This window comes from Crocuta crocuta, unplaced genomic scaffold, assembly GCF_008692635.1.
Source record: "Crocuta crocuta isolate KB4526 unplaced genomic scaffold, BGI_CrCroc_1.0 scaffold14, whole genome shotgun sequence".
Classification (NCBI taxonomy): Eukaryota; Metazoa; Chordata; class Mammalia; order Carnivora; family Hyaenidae; genus Crocuta; species Crocuta crocuta.
Genome location: NW_027530209.1, coordinates 2,402,252 through 2,415,888, shown reverse-complemented (window position 1 = coordinate 2,415,888; position 13,637 = coordinate 2,402,252).

Here is a 13,637-nt window from a genome sequence, read left to right as displayed (position 1 = left end):
AGAAAGAATTGCAAATTATTTGAATGAACGGTACAAATGAAAGAACTTAAGCTGATGTTTTGGTACAACCTTAGTTTTTAATGGTATAAAACATGCAAAGGACCTCTTCTTCTTCTTTTTAATGCTTATTTATGTATTTTTGAAAGAAAGAATAGAGAGCATGTGCAGGGGAGGGGCAGAGAGAGAGGAGACAGAGGATCCAAAGCAGGCTTGGTGCCGTCAGTGCAGAGCCTAATGTAGGACTTGAACTCACAAATTGTAAGACCGTGACCTGAGCCTAAGTTGCACGCTTAACCAACTGATACGCCCAGGTGCCCCAAAGTGCATCTTCTTCTAAAGCATTTCTTAATTTTTTCTCACATTTCAGTGGAAAAACTCTATTTCTTTTTGTCCAATCAGCTCATGGATTATAGTTTTTGGTAACTACTAGTAAAATATTAAGCTGTGATGCAAGTCAACAAAATAAGCATTAGATCAACTTAAATTATTGTGAAAGTTTATTCCCAGGAGATTCTCAAGGCAACACATAGAACAAATTCTTTTACAAATATCAGATCCTTTACAACAGAGCAAAAAGACATAGAATACTGTGGAAATCTTTCTCACTATTTGAAAACTCTTTGTCCTGTAGGAAGCTCATCTACTTTAAAAATGTCATCCTGTATCTCCAACTCAAGTTCTGTTCACTGTTGTTTGACATCTCGCTACATTTCAAATACCTGTGATATACTATCACGTGGGCTGTTAAAGAACTTTGAGTGTCAAATGAAGATTCCTAGTTTCTATTATTTTTTCAAATAAAAGAAAGTTCCATACCAAAATCTGGATAAATAATATTTAAGATTCTATTACACATCTACTAAGCATTGGCCAGGTTAATACCATATTGGTTAAGATTCAACTGAAGGATTGAATTCTCTCCTGGGCACCACGTTTTGAAAGAGACAGACAAATTGGAGAGAGTTCAGAGGGGAAGAACAAAAATGATCAAAGGTTTGGAAAATCAGCCCTGTGAGGAAAGGTTAAGAGAATCAGGCCTGTTCTGCCTAGAGAAGAGAGGGCTGAAAAGGGCCATAATAACTCTCCAAAATACATAAAAGGATGTTTTCAGGAGGAAAGGGACCAATTATCCTCATTAGTCAACAAGAACAGGACCAGGAGTAATGGGACTTAAGCTACAGCAAAGGAAGAAAAAAGATTAAATATTATGAAAACCTTCATTTCAAGGCTGGGCCTAATGCTTTTTCTGAGTTAGGGATAAATCAGTCCTGCTGTGAAAGTAGGGAAATATCAGAAAATTACCAGAGAAAACCTTGACAACTCAATTCTAAGAGAAAAAAAATGGAGGGAATTTTGATGTTACTTTTCAGATTTACATAATGTCCACCACACCAGCCCAGTGAAGGAATGGTTTTCACCAAAAGTCATACAAGCACATATAGACACACACAAAGATGCACAGAGACATAAATGCAAAGGAAGAAAGAATTAAGTACCCATTTCTATACCATCTTGTCTCATTATTTCACAGCATTAACCCCCAAAATAGGTTTTTTTCTTAAAATAATATACTGTCAATGTCCTTTATTCCTGAGTTAAATATGATAATTGTATTAAGTGATACGAGGACTGATAGACTTTTAGGTACAGGTAAGTCAAGCGTGAATGCAGTGATGACAGATTGGAAAAAATATAATATATCTGAAAATAATCAAAATTTGTGTGTGATTTGTTTTTATTGCTTTCTGTTTACTCACCATTTTCTTAACCTCCTACTTCACTTAGAAGGTCAGAGTTATCTAGCTTGAGTGCTTTATGTGCATCCTATGCCATTTTCATCTAGATACATTTCCTTTCTGCACAATTCTAGTTCTAAACTTCTGTTTCTCCATTCCTTCCTTTTCTCAACATATATGTATTGTTACCCTCTGTTTGACCAGAATCTAGGTTAGTGCTTTTACCCAGTTTCATTAAATCACTCTCTCAATTGTGTATTTAACAAATATTTGTTGAATGCCTTCCATATCTTGGGCACTATGATAAACGCTCTGGCTACAGCTGAGGACAATATATAGTTTGTTCCTGCCTTCACGGAGCACACAGCGTTGACATACACACACACACACTGAATGTGTGATGTGTGGTGAGAAGGGAAGTAGAGAGTATTGTGGGGCAAATAGCTGGGGACTCTAAGCTAGTGTAGGGAAAAGTACCTTCCAAAGGAAGTGACATCTGAAATACAAATAAAAGTTAGCAGGTACATGTGGAGGGAGGAGATGAGGCAGAGAGAGGGAATTCCATGTAGAGGGAATAACATGTGGCAAATTTCAGAGAGGAAAATCGGAAAGCAATTGTGTTTATGAATTCACATGTTTTAAGAAACTACCTTAACAGGCCTTTTTTAAAAAGTGGGATTTGGGGTACCCGAGTGGCTCATTTGGTTGAGTGTCCAACTCTTGATTTCCACTCAGGTCATGATCTCATGGTTTGTGAGTTCGAGCCCTGCCATCAGGTGCTGCACTGACTGTGGATCCTGCTTGGTATTTTCTCCCTCTCCCCCTCTCTTTGCCCCTCCCTCTCTTGTGTGCACACACTTGCACTCTCTCTCTTCCTCTCTCTCTCTGTCTCTAAAAAATAAATACATAAATATTTTAGAAATTTTTAATTGGGGTTGGACAGGGGTGCCTGGGTGGTTCAGTTGGTTAAGTATCTGCCTCTTCATTTTGACTCAAGTCATGATCTCATGGTTTGGGAGATGAAGCCCCTGCCTTGGGCTCTGAGCTGACAGTGGGGATCCTGTTTAGGATTTTCTGTCTCCCTCTGTCTCTCTGCCCCTCCCCTCCTCCCACCGCCCCACGTGCTCTCTCTCTTTCAAAATAAATAAATAAAGTTAAAAAATGAAATAAAAATAAAAAGTGGAATTGGACAGTGTTTCCACACAGCTCCTTACCATTTGTAAGACTGTGCCCCACAGACACAGACTTTCACAGGAGAGAGATCTACACCCTCAGAAAAAACTATTTGTAGTTACATTCACCCCACAAGTGTTACCTATTTGGTTTTATTACAAACTTTTATTATTATATTACATCTATACACATAGATTGGTATTATGAATTCATCACCCAGCTTCAGTGAGTATCAACGAATGTCTAATCTGTTTTATCTATATACCCCACTCCCCCTAGCCACCATGATGTCATAATTATTTGGAAGTATATAAGTGGCTTCGTTTTTTGATTTGAAATAATATTTTGTGAGCCTGTTCTGGAGTAGAGGTTAAGAGAAGATTATTCTGCATAATATATATTAGAAATATTGCATTTCCTCCAGGACCTGGGAGAGAGGATCTGCTCTCTTAGGCCTGAAAGAGGAAGAAATTGGAAAAACGATGTATGCATCAAAGAGAAATAGACACTCCAAAATATGGTAGAGTGTGGAGCCCAGGAGGAAGAAACTAACATTGAGAAATTCCCTAAGGCTGCATTGGGGAAGAATATTTTAGATTTATCAAAGTCCGTTGAATGTTATTTATTATTTGGTGCCGACCTGTAATTTGTTTCCATTTTCCTCAAATTCTACTAAAAACGTGAATGTCCATAGAGCTTTGGTTGCAAATAGCAAACAAAAACCTACTCTCTGAATAATTTTTAAAAAAAGGAAATTAGTACAAGATTATTGATGCCAGAACTAAAAAGCCATGGCCTCCAAAAGGATGGGAGTTAGACTATCTTTGGGAACATATGTAGCAAGGATCAGTGGACAGCTCTTACTGTCCCTACTGTCATAGGGTGAATAGCTTGAATTTCTTTTTGTCTTTGCTACTTGCTCAGGATTCAGATTCTAGCAAGAGAGTTTCATATCGGGCTAGCCTGGATCACATGTTCATTGCCTTGATGTAAGTCCTGTCAAAGACGTACCCAATGGATGAGTCTTGGTATCTCAAAGAAGAACAGTTAGTGGCTGCTGAGCGGGCAAAACCCACAGATGTGTGCTTCTCAAAAGCATTTTCTTTTACAAAAATATACAATGCCACATAAGTAGCATTTCCGTTGTACCATGCACAGTGATCCTTGAGCTTGAGATTTTGATTGAGAATGTGAAGCTATGATCTTTGTGGCTTTCCTTTTTAGTGCATCAGAACATAGTTTTAGGTTCTAATTAATATGGTCTAGAATGCAGGTACCCAAAGACAGACAATAGCCTGTGTCAAACAATAGTCTTACATAAATGCAAGTCATATGCCTACCTTAAAACCAAAAAAAGCAGTTTTCTAGAGTCACATACTAAAATCTTTTATGAAAGATAAATCCCAGTTGTCATCAAGTTACATATAGGGTTAGGAGAGGAAACAATCATCTTTTTGGAACTTGGTGTCAGCCCTCGGCGAGAAAGGAGAGGAGGTCAGAGGCAGTCTTGATATAAGATCATGTCTTTTTAGATTAAGATAATGATGATGGAAATTAAGACAAACATGTAGACTCAAGAGATATTTTGGAAGTGGGCTTATGTGATTCTACATTGTAAATATTTTTAGAAGTGAGAGTCTGAAATGACTGTAATACTACTACTGTTTGCTTTTCAAGTCCTCTTCCCTGGTAACCACAAAATGTCCCTCTAAGTCTGAGTAACATTATTATTATTCCAACTCTGCAAATACAAAAAGAAGACCTGCACATGTTTAGTGATTTATCCAAGATGAAAAACGAATCCTGTCACTTTGTTGATTCCCAACTTGTTTTATATCATATTATGGCAGATGTGGCATCTCATTTTTCATAACTATAGGGTTTCAAGGCACTTCCAGGTACCTTGATATCTTCAAAAATCAGGATATCTTCTATCTGTCTAAAAGGCCCCATTTTTTAATGTTGTTCATTTTGGAATGGATGACAACTGTGTATGTGTTTTGAATAAGGAAACGGACAGCATATCACAGAAATCAGGACCTTTTCAAAAACCTACTTGGAAATTCTACTCCTTTTATATCTATTTTGTCATATTTTGTTCACTCTGACAGTAGTTAAGATGATGACAATTTCCATGAAGAATGTTTGTTAGGGAAGAAACCAATCATGATTTCTTTTTTACCACATCTACTGTGTGGAGACTGTACAATTGCAAAAAAAGACAGATGGCAAAAACCATGTCTGCTCCACTGAAAACATGAGGTTTCTTAGCATTTGTTTAATTAAATACGGCTGCTTCCACAGCTTCTGAACTGATGTTTTTGAAGAAATAAACTCTCTAAGAAGAAAAACTTATTCATTTCATTTTATTTGCACAGTTCATGCCAAGTTTTCCAACCAACTCACTTTACAGAGCGATAGTAATATCCAGGAGAGCTCAGGAGAATATGTGAAAAATGGATTGACTCCAGAGTGTTTAGAGTAGGGATTTGGGGTCAGCTCTGGGTGCTCACTAGTTCATATTTAGTACTTACTGGTGGCATTTACAGTTTCCCTGGTTTCTAGCCATTGGAATGTACACCCGGAAAAATCCAGTTGCTGAGGTTATGATGCTTGTTGGAAGGATTTAGGGATTAAATGGAAGGAAACAGGATTCTGGTTTCTGGCTCTGCTCCTGATTGTCTCTCTGTGACTTCAGACAAGTTCCTCAACTTCTTTGTGCGTCCCACCTCCCCTGCCCTGTGCCATTTCTCCACCCTCTCCAGCAATGAAAGGAGCAGTGAAAAATAGAGATGAAGACACTTCAGGGCCAATATAAGTAAATCTGAACTGATGCTTCATGATACTTGGTCTCTTTGTGATCAAAATGGAAGTGGAAAAGAGTATGATTAAAAAGAACTGGGACGTCTGGGTGGCCCTGTCGGTTAAGCATTTGACTCTTGATTTTGGCTCAAGTCATGATCTCATGGTTGGTGAGATTGAGCCCCACATTAGACTCCACGCTGATAGCGTGGAGCCTGCTTGGGAGTCTCTCTCTCCTCTCTCTTTCTGCCCTTTCCCCTGCTCTCTTGTGTTCTCTTTCTCTCTCAAAATAAATAAACTTAAAAAAAAAAAGACCAAGTAACTAAGAGGTAATCTTATGTAATATGGTTTTTTTGTTTACACTTTCAGAGAAATCTGTTTTGTTTTGTTTTGAAATACAATATGAAAGTTTCAGGTGTACAACATAGTGATTTGACATTTGTATACCTTGGGAAAAATGGTCACCACAATAAGTGTACTTATCATCTGTTTCCATACAAAGTTGATACAATGCTAGTGACTACATCCCCATGACTTAATTTCTTTTATAACTTAAAGTTTGTACTTCTTGATCTCCTTCACCCATTTTGCTCCTCCCTCAACCTCCCTCCACTCTGGCAGCCACCAATCTGTTCTCTGTGTCTATGAGTCTGGATTTTGTTTTGTACTGTTCTTTTAGATTCCACATATAAGTGAAATCATTCAGTATTTGCTTTTCTCTGACTTATTTCATTTAGCATAATACCCCCAAGGTCCATCTATGTTGTTGCAAAAGGCAAGATTTTTTTATGGCTGAGTAGTATTCCTTTGTGTATAGTGTGTGTGTGTGTGTGTGTGTGCGTGCGTGCATATATGTCACATCTTCTTTATCCATCCATCCACTAATGGACACTGGTTGTTTCTACCTCTTGGCTATTGTAAATAATGCTGTAATGAAAATAGGGGTGCATATATCTTTTCACATTAATATTTTTGTTTTCTTCAGATAGATACTCAAAACTGAGGTTGTTGGATCCTCTGATAGCTCTGTTATTAATTTTTTGAGGAACTTCCACGCTGCTTTCCAGAGTGGTTGCACCAAAGTACATTCCCACCAATGGTGCAGTAGGGTTCTCTTCTCTCCACATCCTTACCAACATTTGTTATTTCTTATCATTTTGATAATAGCCATGTTGACAGGTATAAGGTGATATCTCACTGTGGTTTTTATTTGCATTTTCCTGATGATGAGTGATGTTGATCATCCTTTCATATGCCCGTTGGCCACCTATATATCTTCTTTGGGAAAATGTCTATTCAGAACCTCTATACCCATTTTTAAATTAGATTGTTTGTTTTTTGGTTATTTAATTGTATGAGTTCTTAAATATTTTTGATATTCCTCTTATAGGACATATGATTTGCCTTCTCTCATTAAGTAGGTCGCCTTTTCCTTTTTCAATGGTTTTATTCATTTTTCAGAAACTTTAAATTTTGGTGTAGTCTCAATAGTTTATTTCTGCTTTTATTTCCCTTGCCTTTGGAGTCAGATCCAAAAAAATTACATGAATACTGATATTAAGGAACTTATTGCCTATGTTTTCTTCTAGGATTTTTATAGTTTCAGGTCTCACATTTAGGTCTTTAATCAATTTTGAGTTGATTTTTGTGTATGGTGTAAGAAAGTAGTTTAGTTTCATTCTTTTTAAAAAAAATTTTACTTGTTTATTTATTTTTAATTATTTTTAAATAATTTCTACACCCAATGTGGGGCTTGAACTCACTACCCTGAGATCAAGAGTCACACAATGACTGAGCCAGCCAGGTGCCCCGGTCCAGTTTCATTCTTTTGCATGAGCTGTCCAGTGTTACCAGCACCATTTATTGAAGAGACTGTCCTTTCCCTATTGTATATCCTTGCATCTTTTGTTGTAAATTAATTGACCATATATACATGAGTTTATTTTTGGCCTCTCTATTCATATAAAGAGATTTATATGTCTCTTTTTATACCGATACCGTACTATTTTGATTACTACAGCTTTGTAGATAGTGTGAAACCAGGGAGTATGATACCGTCAACTTTGCTCTGTCTTTTTCAGAATTATCTTGGCTATTCAGAATCTTTTGTGGTTCCATATAAATTTTAGAACTATTTGTTCTAATTTTGTGAAAGATGTCATTGGAATTTTGATAGGGATTGCATTAAATCTGTAGATTACTTTGAGTAGTATGGACATTTTACAATATTAATTCTTCCAATCCATGAGCATGGAATATCTTTTTTTAAATTTGTGTCTCCAGTTTTTTCATCGATGTCTTATCATTTTCAGAGTACAGGTCTTTTACCTTCTTGGTTAGTTAAATTTATTTCTAGGTATTTTATATTCACAGAAGTCTTTCATTGTATACTTCCCTACATCGTCGAACTTCTAGATTTCAAAATTCATTTCAGCTTCTTATGTTTTGTATCTATCTGAACCCTATAAGCTGAAAATGCATCTCTAAAGAAATATACTTTTCCATTATTATTTTTTACAAAGGTTTTTATTGTTCCATTTCACTCTAGACAAATTTCACTCAGAGGAAAAGATAATAATGACTGATGTGTCAAGCGAAGGTTTGTTTAGACGTGCATTAAGGATACAACTTGATGTTTTCATAATATACTGTGTACAGTAGACCTAGTCTGATTCTTGCTTTTAGCAGATGCCTGCTTCTAAAAGGGAGCATTAGTTTTTGTCTGTGGGAAGTTAAGTACTTGATAATTGATCACCTGCATGTACATTCTGCCTTTTACAAATGATCACTTTGTGATTATTTGTTCTTCGGTTCACTTTAGCTGAGGCGAATTTACACCCAGTTGAAGCATGGAACTACACTAACACCATATGCCATGATATGTCTTAAGTATGTCTTAAGTTAGGGACTGTGTAGTTTTCCTTGGTCTGGCTCAGGGGCTTGTGCTGGGTACTAATGTTTGTTGCTCCCAGTTCAACTGGGCTGGCTCCATCCCCTGGCATCATGGTTGGCACGTGATCTGGACCTCATAAATGGAAGTCCGACTCTGTCCATTGCCCACAGTGACTGGTTCAGGACCATGTGTGTTATTCTATCCAAGCCAGCAATAATTTGGGAAAGAGAAGTTCTTTTGGCACTGCTATGCTGGTAGGATGTAAACCCAGAGCTATCTAGCCATCTTTGCCATGATAGCTTATTCATTCTTGTAGGAGGGCATAAAAAGGCAATAAGCTAAAAAGGTAGTAAAGATGAGTGATATTTGATCTTATTAGGAATCAAAGCAATGCAAATTAAAACAATTAGGCATGATTTACTTTTTGAATTGGAGGGTGACTCATTGATTAATTTGATGATAAACCTAAGTGTTGGAAGGGGTGCTGTAAATGCTCAAATTTGTAGGGATAGAAATTTCTATGATGTTCTTTAAAAGCAATTTGAATACATATCAATAGTCTTTATCAGTATCATATTCTTTGTACCAATATTTGGGAATCTATTTTAAGGAAATAACTCTAAATACAGAAGATTTGGGGGTACAAAACCAAAACCAATTAATATCTAAAGGTAATAAAATGGTAAGTAAATTATAGCAGATATATTTGGGGTATTTTAAGGTCAAGTGAATCAAGCAGAGTACAAAATTGTAGGTCCATAGTCTCTCAGTGCCGTCTATAATATAATTATAATTGATTTGTTATATATAATATGATTTGTCTCTATGATATTTCCCTTTAAAATATGTATAATAACCAGTCATTATTGTACACTTTTAATATCTTTCCACCACTGCCCCAAGTACTATTGTACTCTCTCAGCTGGTGAGACCTAGTGAAGTGTCTTAGGCCAAATGCCACTAGCCTCACCTCCTCCACACTGAGTGTATCATGCAGCGGGCACCATTTATTCTTCTGGGGTTTCTCTTCATATACTTTGTACTTGGTGAATAGTTTTCCCTCCAAACAGTTGACACAGTGCATGCAAGTAGTAGTGGAATAACCATTTCCGAGCATCAGAGGTTAAAACTCAACATTCCTGGAAACCTNAATAAAATAAAATAAAATAAAATAAAATAAAAGGAAATAAAATAAAATAAAATAAAATAAAATAAAATAAAATAAAATAAAATAAAATTAAATTAAATTAAATTAAATTAAATAAAGAGGATCAGGAGTTTAGGGATAGGTGAAAGTCCTTCAACTTTTTGAAAGCATATGAATATCACCGCCAATCAGCAAAGTTTTTTAGGACAGAATTCCTTTTTTTCTTTGTGGGAAAACAATTCTTTCTGAGAACAAAATTTATAACACATGAAAAAACATAATCAAAACTCTACATACTATGTACATAATACTCAACATAATAAAAACTCTTTATGACTGTAATTTGTAAGTCTCAGCGCAAAATAAAAATGTGGAGCCTTTGTTTAAAAGATGGGAAAATAAATAAAAAGCAAGGGGAAAAGTGCTGTTAAAGGTACACATAAAGCTTTTCTCTTTTGCTGTGGTCTCTCGGCCTTGTCAATGTTTTTTATTTGTTTTTTTAATGTCATTCTAAGTAAAGAAAAACTTGAAATTTCCCCTTATTTTTATATGATGCAATGCCAATTTTAAATGCAAATATCAGAACACAATATAAAAATGGAAGGGAAATTTCCTGCCTCTGGGCGTCCAGTAGAGAAATACAAGCCCAACTCCGGCAGGGTGGAAGAAGTAAGAGAGGATCCCCCCCCACCCCCAGGCAGAAGCAGGACGTGCTTTGGGGGTAAGTACAGATGCCCACAGCTATCCAACGGCATGCGCGGCTTGTGTGCATGCGTGGCTTGTGTGCATGCGCCTGATGGTTACCAGCTTCTGCTCTTGCCAACACTGAACCCAGGCAAGGAGCCTCAGTGTTGGGGCAGCGGGGAGATCTAGGAAGTCCACAGTAGATGACTGACCCCCAAAGTTCTTTAAACCTCAGGGCCAGATATGCTCACGATCTGGGTGGGAAAAGGGAAGAGGCTTACCCCTGCCAGATGCAGCCTCTTGGCTGGCTGCCCAACAGATGTGTGGTGGTGCTGTCAGCCCGGGGCTGGGTGCTGGCCACCAATCATCCTTCCCTCTGCTTACAGCCATGCTTCTGCCAGCCGTGGAAGACGGAAGCTGTCATGGGGCAGAAGAGAGGGAGATTGGCTTGTGTGGGGTGCCTAGGAGAAGAGAAGCAAGCCACTGAGAGCCCACACATTCTGCGGGGAGATGGAGGGAGGCAGGATCTCACCAAGCCGAGGCTCCAAGATCCTGGTGCATGCTCCATTGTCCCACTGGATTTCACTCACAAAATCCAAACATAACATTATTAAGAATTTCAAGACAGTGACTATAGAGTACAACACCCCAGTAACGGGGCCCTTCTGAGCATCTGGCCCTGTGTGGCTGCCCTGGTCTCACGTCACGTTCCTGTATGAAGGACACAACTAGACTTGCACTCATCTCCCAGTTTCAGGATATGTAACTCCAGTCTAGGTCACATTTCTCTTGCTGTGTGTGCTTATGGAGCTTGAGATTATATAACTGAATTCAGTGCTTATTAAAAAAAATACCCAAATAAAACCACTGAACAACAATGAATCCCTTAGTGTGACAAGACTGATGTGAACCTTACTTCTTTTCTTGCATGGGGGTTCTGTCTTTCCAGATGATTTGTGAAAGCCCTAGAGGGCAGAGATCCTGTTTTGTACCTCCTGAATTCCTTTGCCCCCCATCATCACCCCTTCATCACTTAACATGCAATGTGAGTCTTCTATTTATGATGGTGATAACTTGGAGTGTTAAGTTTGCTCTCTCCAAATGAAGTAATTACCTTGTTTAGAACAATAAACACATGCCTAGTCCTACGTACTGTTCTGTAAGTGTTTGCAAATTCATTAGGAAAGCATATTGAATCATCGGATCTTAAAGCTGGACGGAAGAAGGGGGTTCACCAGTGGGCTTGCACTTCTGGTCTAAAGTCACACAGCTCATTACTAACAAACCCAGGACTAGAACCCACATTCCCAGATCCTCAGTTCAAATTCTCTTTATAATACATGGTACTCTTGCTAAGATTTTAATTAGCAACGTGTATTTTGTAAATGTTTATTTTATTTTTGAGAGACAGAGCACGAGTGATCACAACCATGAAATCAGCTGAAGTCAGATGCTCAACTGACTGAGCCACCCAGGCACCCCTATTAGCAACACATTTGAATACTGNTCATATTCTTTCTCTCTCTCTCTCTGTCTCTCTCTCTCTCTCTCAAAATAAATAAACATTAAAAAAATTTGAATACCAGGAGCTCATTATACTACACACAATGGAGAGATGGCTTATATCTGACAATAAGAACAAATTGTGAGAGGGTTATATATGTTTTAATAATTCATTAGCAACTTGAGAAGGATGATGAGAAAAAAGGAACAGCTTATTCACATGATTAAAAAAAAATCTTCTGTTTGTATTTTCCTGTTAGGTCTCTATTGCCTCCATGTAGTTTATTCTTTGTGGTAGAGAAATGGAAAATGCAAACTCCAGACCAGCTCCCCAGTCATTCTCCGCTTGGCTGGCAGCCTTTCTTCACTGTACACAGCACTAATATTAACATGAATCTGCTGTTCCTCAAAAGATACATCAGTTGATTTCTTGCAATTATTCACTGCATTTAACTCAACACGTTTTTGCTAAAAATCTATGCTGTGTTAGATACTGCAGAGGTTATAAAGGTAATTAAGTAAACAGCAAAACATAACAATCCTATTTGCAAGGAGCTCAGAAACAAGGAAAGGAGACACCAGTTTTCTTTGCTGTTCTGTTTAATCCAAGTCACTGCTACCTGTTATTATGACTAATCAAAAGTTGAGGTGTATTAGAAAAAACAAACACCAGATGGGGAAGCTGGAGACCTTGAATCTAGTTCTTACTCAGCTTTTAATTAGCTGTGTGACTTTGGGCAGGTCACTTAATCACACTGGATCTCCATTTTTGTTTTTTCATCTCTAAAATGAGAGGTTTAGATGGTAAATAATTTCAAAGCTCCCTTCAAAGTCTAAAATCCCAATTTATGATTACAATATACTTATGTGAACTAAGCAATCACCTAATTTATTCCAGATTATGCCAAAATTAACTTGTAATTAACTGATGTTACCCTCACTTTAATTCCGAGTACTGAGTAAAACTGAAGTTACAAATTGAAATCAAAATGAAACAAAGCTTTTTAGTGCTGGTGATGTTGTCAAGGAAAGCAGTAGCGAAGGTTTAAATGACTACGATATATTCTTTTTGTTTAGCTTTTGCCTGATTTAGACCTGCTGGTGGGAAAGCCCTACTGTGTCATGTCTTTTCATTTTAAGATTCAGAGTGTGTGTGTGTACACACACACACACACACACACACACACACACCTTATTTAAGTGCAAAGGAAGGTAAAAGAAGGTATTTTGGCTCAGAACTTACAATTCACCTATTCTTTGTGCCAAACGGGGGTTTCCTCTTTCAGCTGTGGTTAGTCTTGATTTCTGTGTGAAGCGTTGGGCAGCCTGGTACATACACATATACCACTTTGCCACAGATCATGCCCAGAAGTCCTGACAGTTAAAAACTGTACATTGGTGGTCCTGACCCCTAAGATCCCAGTTTGACAAGGTGCAGTGTAGAACCCACATTCTTGCAAGTTGTCCTCAAGGTTGGCTTTTTTCTTAACATTTCAGCATATCTTTGCTTTCCTTTGATATTTCTGAGGTTTAAGGGTGGCCACTGGCAGAATTACACAAATACAGTGTTCACAGCTCAGCAGTCCTTGGATCCACATTTGGAGTTCTACGTGGGTGGCATAGGAATAAATGCCAATAAGAAGCCAGGACAGATCTGTTAACAGAAATTAAATGACTCAGGATACAGCTCTGAAAGCTT